We start from the raw sequence: 7,741 nt of genomic DNA, 5'->3' as shown, positions 1-7,741 counted from the left end.
TGGACACTGAAAGCCCAACGACATAAAGTTTAAACTTTCTTATTAACCACCAGGCACTTGGCAGACATTATAAAGAGCAGAAGAAACCCCAGTTAGGATACAGTTAGATCACACAAGACAGCCCAGTCTTTTCCTCCAAAGGTTTCCCTACTGACAGTCCTGGATCAATGTCCGGCATTTAATAAACACACAAATGGTAGACCCCATAAACTATCACCACTAATGCTAGCAATGTTGATGAGGGTCTTTCTTAAAAATCTCTGCCCCACCCTCTAACTGCCATCTTGTGTTCCCATGTGTGTGCACCTAAGCTCAGCTGGTCCGCTCGAGAACCCCTGAGGGCCAACCCTATTCCCCTGCACAGTCCCATTTCCGCTCCAACAAGATGAAAGAAACTATCATGAACCAGGAGAAACTTGCCAAACTGCAAGCACAAGTGCGCGTTGGTGGGAAAGGAACTGCTCGCCGAAAGAAGGTGATTCATAGAACGGCTACAGCAGATGATAAAAAACTTCATTTCTCCTTAAAGAAGTTAGGGGTAAACAATATCTCTGGTATTGAAGAAGTGACTATGTTCACAAACCAAGGACCAGTGATCCACTTTAACAACCCCGAAGTTCAGGCATCACTGGCAGCGAACACTTTCACCATCACAGGCCATGCTGAGACAAAGCGGCTGACAGAAATGCTACCCAGTATCTTAAACCAACTTGGTGCAGACAGTCTGACTAGTTGAAGAAGACTGGCTGAAGCTCTGCCCAAACAATCCGTGGATGGAAAAGCAGCACTTGCTACCGGAGAGCATGATGATGATGAAGTTTCAGATCTTGTGGAGAATTTTGATGAAGCTTCCAAGAATGAAGCAACCTGAATTGAGTCAACTTCTGAAGAAGATAAAACCTGAAGAAGTTACTGGGAGCTGCTATTTTTATATTATGACCGCTTTTTAAAATTTTGTTCAAGGATCTGATAAAATCTAGATCTCTAATATTTTTTAAGCCTAACCCTTGGACACTGCAGCTCTTTTCAGTTTTTACTTATACACAATTCATTCTTTGCAACTAATTAAGCTGAAGAAGCCTGGGAATAAAGTTTGAAACAAGGTTAATAAAGAAAAAAAAAAAAATCTCTGCCCCAGGGGCACCTGGATGGCTCAATTGGTTAAGCAACCGACTCATGATTTCAGCTCAGGTCATGATCTCAGGGTTGTGAGATCGAGCCCCGCATTGTGTTCTGCGAGGAGTCTGCTTGAGATTCTCTCTCTCTCTCCCACTACCTCTCTCCCTGCTCACCCACACTCTTCTACATAAATAAATAAAATCTTGCAAAAAAAAAAAATCTCTGCCCTTTTACAGCCAGTAAAACATACCCAATCTTGGTTCTTTTCCTGATATTCCAATTGGTCTGAGTCTTCCTCTCATACTCTAGCTCTTGCTTTCTAGCTCTGAATCACTTTTTCCTTCACCTGCCCCCTTGTTCTTTCCCAGGTTCACAGCTCTTCTCTTTCTGCACTTCCTCAATTGATTTCATTTGTGCGCACATTTCGACCACCACTTCATTCATCCTCAACAACAAAAGCTACAGTTTGTTGAGTGTCTACTGCATGTTGGCTCTTCTTGGTGGCTTTGAGGGGCAGGTGACATGACTCACATTTCACAGTGAGGACTGGTGACTTACTAAAGGTCACATAGCCAGCAACTGGGAGGGTTGGAGTTCAGGCCTGGCCTATCTGATTCCCGGGTCTAGTCCCTTCACTCTATTCTTTTATTTTATGAGTCAGCACGGATCTCTTGAGTATCCATCTGCTTTGAACCAGACATAGTGTACTAGAATTTACAAAAGACCCAGTCCCTATCCTCAGAGAGCTCACAGTCTAGTGAGGAAGACAAGAAATCAATTTAATTACAATGTAGGAGCTACGACAGAAGCATGAATACATTCCAAAATTACACCTAAGGCTCAGATCTCTTGCCTGAGCTCTATGCCCATATCACCAAGGGCCCACTGAACATTTTCACTTGAATATTGTTTTCATTATCTATTAGTGCCTAACAAATCACCCAAAGCAGAGTGGTTTAAAACAATGATTTATTATTTCTCATCAATTTTTGAAATGCCCAAGCTCTGCTGAGTGGTTCCTTCTGCTGAAGTCAACTGCCATGACTGCACTCAGCTAGGAGTTCAGCTAGGGCTGGAATATGCGAGACGAACTCACATAACCCTGTATCTCTCTGCCCATGACCTCTCATCATTCAGTGGTCTAGCCTTAGCTTCCTTACATGAGGGTGGCTGGTTCCAAGAGGACAAGCCTCAAGGCACAAACACTCATCAAGCCTCTGCCTGCATCGTGTTAATGTCTCATTGGACAAAGAAATCACATGGCCAAACACAGAGTCAATATGAGAGGATCTATGCGAGGGTATGACTACTAGAACCATGGATCACTAGGGCCACAATGAGATGCCCACCCTCAGGGTCCAGTTTTTGCCTCCGTATCTTAAACTGAAATCACCATGTGCCTTCCAAACAACTTCTCAAGCCATTTTTATTTCTGGTATCATTCTCAAAATTTAGGAGTTACTGTCAATGCAAAATCTATCCTAACTACATCTCATTGGTTCCCAATTAGTTTCAATTTCTTCTGTAAATTATCTCACGTTCTTTTCTTCCTTTTTCATATACATCACTACCTATTTAATTCAGGACAGGCTGCTAACTTAGAGGTTGCCAGCTACGTGCTGGTGCTCACTACCATGCTATAAAAAGAGTACAGGTATAAGGACATGGTGGTTGTCATCTGACGATTTGGAGGTGAATGCCTCGGGGCGCAGGACACTTTGGGCTGGTCACTTCTGGCCAAGAGCTACATTATCCATTTGCCCCATCATTTTTCATATGAGCCATAATATAAAAAATCTAGGCAACACTGTCATAACTGAATCTCCTACCTTCTATCCATTCCTCTTACCATCACCAGGTTAATCTTCCATACTCTCACAAGGTTAACAGCTTCCCACTTATGAAACCATTTTATGTATTAATCTTCACTCAACAACATAACTTGCCTATTACACACAGTCAAACCTGGTGTCCAAAAATTTCCGCCATCTTACTTGAACCTGCTTTTCAGCTTTTTGCCTGCTCCTCCACACGAAAAAACATACTTCTGTCAAACTGATCTGCTTAGCATCTCCTAAGAAGACCTTATTATTTTCTGTGTCCCTGACATAGGACAAGTCCACTCTTTTAGAAAACTTCCAAACCCCAACTGTCTTCTGATTCCATTTAGAGTTCCTCATCCTCCACGAAGGCTACATTATTCTGGCCCAAAGTGATAAGGCTGTTTTGCCTCTGACCTCTAAGAAGATATTGTTTATCATTCTACTTTGTCCAATATAGCAGTTACTAGCCTCATGTGGTTATTTAAATTTAAATAAAACTGAAATTCAGTTTCTCAGTCACACTAGCCCCATTTCTAGCAGTCAGGTGCTACAATTACTAGTGACTCACATATTGGACAGCACAGATATAGAGCATGTCCATCACTGAAGAAAATTCTAGTAGAAAGCTAAGTCTATGCCACTTAGTTGGCAGTTAATCATTGTTCCTGACTTTGGGTTGGCTTTTCAATAACCGATTCCCAACTCTCTTAATTTTTTGTTGTTTCCTGTTATAAAGCCCCAGATACTTCTATTTCTAGACTTCCTTGTGGGTAGGCTTGTCCTTGTGGCCCAGATCTGGCCAATACAATATGAGTATGCTTGTCGGAAGCATTCCAAAAATACTTTTATATGAGAAAAGAGAGAAGTACGCAAGGAGATCTCTCTCACTAGATACCCCCTTGCCTTCAGACATGGCCATGTGAGGATGTCTTACCTACATGTGCAGCAGCCTTCTTGTGCCCATGAGGGAAATACCAGGACTATCTCAAAGACAGCTATGCAGAGCCCTGCAATGGCTAAACTACTCAATCAACCCTAAGACTGTTAATCCCCAGACCTCTTAGTATGTGGTTAACTGCATTGGTTTACTATGTAAGCCTCTCTTAGTTTTAATATTAGTTAAGAATACTAATTCTTATGCAGCAACTACACCTTTAGGAAAATTGTCTATATTCATGCCCTGCCTCTTCAACCATGTTGCAAATACAAGAAGGCAAGAACATTTTTACAACATCCATTTGACTCATCCATGGCACATAGTAGGTTCTCAGTAAAGTCAAGTGAGTAGATTGATTTCTTACTGCTTTGAGAAATCAACAATGAGGGGTTCCTGGGCTGGACCATGGCTTGTGAATTTCTCTTCTGAAACTAATCTTAGCTTATGTGAAAAACTGTGTCATTTTAACAACAGCAACACTTCAATCTATATTTGTACCTGAAAGTTACACTAGAAAGGTGAGAAAGGAAGAAATATAGTCCTTCAGTTTTACCTCCACAATATACCCAAGACAGATCAATTTAAAAATTTAGTGTGATTGTGTGATGTCAGTGGTAATTTGAAAGGAAGCCCATTAGTCTCATTGAAAGCTTCGCCAGGTAATCTAGTCACACTTAGCTTCTAGAATTATTTGCAATGTGTGGTATGTATGGTGTAATGTCTGTGTGTGTGTATGTGTGTGTGTGTGTTCTCCTCAATGGCTTATTATCAAAGATGTGTGAACTGAAATAGGATATTACTAAGTTTCCTTTATGTTTCCTTATGCCTTTTGCTTTCCAGCTTGTGCCAAAATTCTACTTCTCAAACCAAAAGGAATTCTCATTTCATTCACTCTTCTAACATCCATCGAGAAACCAGCAAACACCAAAGATCCCAAAGTGAAGAAGGCACAAACTCTGCTTCATTAATGTTATTATAGCACCACCATTTATTTTTATTTATTTATTTATTTATTTTTAGCGCTACCATTTAGAGAATTGTCCTTTAGCCTATTCCCCAATCCTGGAGTGGTGGACTTGTTCTTGCCCCATGGACAGGGCTACCTTTAAGGCTGTAAGCGACTTGCCTACAGAGCACGTGGAAGCCTGTCTGGACAATCCTAGTTTGAAATTTTGATTTTTCTAAACCCTGGTTTTCCCTCTCTGCCATGCTGGGAGGCCTAATGGAAAAAGGTTTTAGGACACTGGTGGTGAGATCAGAGTCAGATTTCCATATCTGCCATGGGCCAGCTGTAGCAATGGTAGATTACACTATTTCTTTAGGCCTCTGTTCCTCACTCTATAAAAGAGAACTTATTCCACAGCATTAGCAGGTACTCAGTAATATAGTAGGTGTTCAATAAATAGTACAATATAGTGAAGCATTTCAAAGCAACAGTAAATGTGAATCTAGACATGTGGTGCAATGAGCAAAAATGTCTGTGTATTCACTCCAGATGAAGTGGACAGCAGTCTGGTCGGGATCAGGTCAGTGGTGCACATTTCTTCTACAAGAAAGGGCCATACTCAAGCTCAGCTTCCCATGGGACCACGAACTCCCTTTCTCCCATGAGAAATATTGCAACATCGCATAGGCTCCAGGGTCTCCAGGTGCTAGGCAGCTATCATTGCCAGAAAATTCCTCAATAGCTGAGTCTCAAATCCAGACAGCCTGGTATCGAGAAGCCTGTGATTTCCCACTGGAAGAAATATAGCAGAATTCCCCGATCTGGTGTGGACTTTTGTGTAATAATAATGAGACCAAGGCGGGCTCATGCCTTCTCTACTCTTGCTAATCTTGCCCTATGTAAATTTCCCCTTTCCCCAACAAAAGCAATTCCTTAAACCACAGAATTTGTCTTGCACTCTGATTCATAATAAGTGGAGGCTTGGCGGGGGCCACCTTGCCTAATAAGTATGTGCAAGATAGATGTTAACTGACCAACTGGGAATTGGTCCACAAAGCCTAGTATATCTGCAGGAGGACCAAACAAGCTGTGACAGAAAGAACATTCAGAGAAGTCCACTGTACCCCAAAAGAAACATTATAATTTGAGTCCCAAACTCCTCTTTTCTCATTCCACCGTATTCATGTTCACACCAAAAGTTTGTATTTGTGATCTTGTATTCTTTTTCTTAAAGGAGTCACCAAAACCATACACATTTCGGACCCCACACACATCTTGGCTGTGATTGCGCATCAGTGATGTTCTGTAGCAGGAGGGACGAAAGCGGCTGCATGCGTGTCACAAGTGTAGCCCTTGTAAGAATCCAAACTCTTCGCTTTACAGATGAGGAAACCAAGAACGGGGCTGAGAAGCAACTAGATCTTTCTTGGCCCACAATCAATCAGTGATGACAACAGGAATTTTAACCACCTTCTCTTATGTTTATTAGCGACATTATTGAAATAACGTGTCCAGCCCTTCTTCCCTTACCCTTCTCCCCTCTTCCCCAAGAAACAGGTATTGTTCCTGAAGCAGTCATGGGGAATAGTTAAGTGTGAGGGCCCTGAAGCCAGACTGGGTTTAAAGTTCAAGTTCACCACTGTGCCTTACTTTCCTCCACTGCAGGAATAGAGATAAGGATAACTGTATCTGTCCTATTTGGTCATTACAAGGATTCAATGAATTAAGTCACATAAGCATTAGGAAAGTTGGCCAGCAGACAGAAAGCAATAAATGTTGGGAGAAGGAAGGGAGCAGCATGTTGCTTGACCCCCTTTTTCCTTCTGGTCTGGATCTGCCTGGACTTCAGACAAGATGGGTATTGTATGAACTGTTCCCACTTCCAGATAGGAGATAAGAGTTGAGCCCAGGACTTGCTTCCAGAATCAGGTTCAGATGTTCATCCTTCTTCTTGTGTTCAAGGTAGAGTGTGAAACAGGGATGCCAGGAATATGAATTCTTGCTCTGGTGCCATGCGCTGAGGTCTACACTGGTGCCAAGTCCTGACCAGGTCCAGAAGTGGCTGTGGACCAGGCTAGTTTCTTCAATTGACTTTACCGACGAAACACCTGTACTTGGGTCTTCTGTCTTATGCGAGTGTCTCTTTCAATTGGTGATGAATTGTGGGGTGGTGGGGTGGTGAAGGAAAGTAGCGTTAGTCCTTGGTCTCCCTCAAATGCCACAAAAGTCACATCAACTCTACAATGTAGTGCCCTCGTAACTCACAGTTGTAGATGTCTCTGTCAAAATCAAACATACAAGATTCTCAGATTACAGAGGCCTTTGTGTTTGGGTTTACATATGAATAGCAGGTAAGAATGTGCAACCACAAACTCAGGTGTGCAAGAAATAACACATTTATCCTTTTTAACCTTTTGATAGGGAGAATTTAAAACTGAAGCCAAAGTAGATGAAACAGCATAACAAACCTCCATGTAGCTTCAAAAATTATCAGCTGATTGCCAGTCATGCTCTGGTCAGACTCCCAACCAAAACGGTACCTGTCTTCCTTCAAAAAATCAGGTAAATTTAACCACTAACCCCCATCAAGGTGAGACTGCAAGAAGTTCATTTCCTTTCCTCGGGTTGTGCAAAGGTCCTGGAGTCTTGTACAGAATGAAACATTTGATGAGGCACCTTCAGTATGTGTACCCCACTGGTTACTGCAGAGCTTCCCACTGATAAAAACTAAATGAAGTTGGAGCTCTCTGCTTTGCTGCCATATTGTAGAGCTGAAGAATCATTGCTGTGGCCGCAGAGCGCCAGGACCAAGTGTCAGGGTGCAGCCTCCCGGGTGCCCCTTAAAGCCATTCCTTTCTGAGGTCTTGCCAGCCGTGCACACACACACCCCCGCAGGGCACAGCAAGCCAGTGCGTA

The 7,741-nt window shown here is 42.4% G+C and overlaps 1 pseudogene; it reads left to right on the top strand.

Moving 5' to 3' along the window:
• Positions 1-385: 385 nt before the first annotated feature.
• On the top strand, positions 386-859 carry LOC113918355 (annotated as a pseudogene).
• The last annotated feature ends 6,882 nt before the right edge of the window (positions 860-7,741 follow it).

The sequence above is a fragment of the Zalophus californianus genome, chromosome 1 (assembly GCF_009762305.2).
Source record: "Zalophus californianus isolate mZalCal1 chromosome 1, mZalCal1.pri.v2, whole genome shotgun sequence".
In the NCBI taxonomy this organism is placed as follows: domain Eukaryota; kingdom Metazoa; phylum Chordata; class Mammalia; order Carnivora; family Otariidae; genus Zalophus; species Zalophus californianus.
Note: the sequence above shows the minus strand (reverse complement) of the source record. Positions and strands in the feature narration are given on the sequence as shown.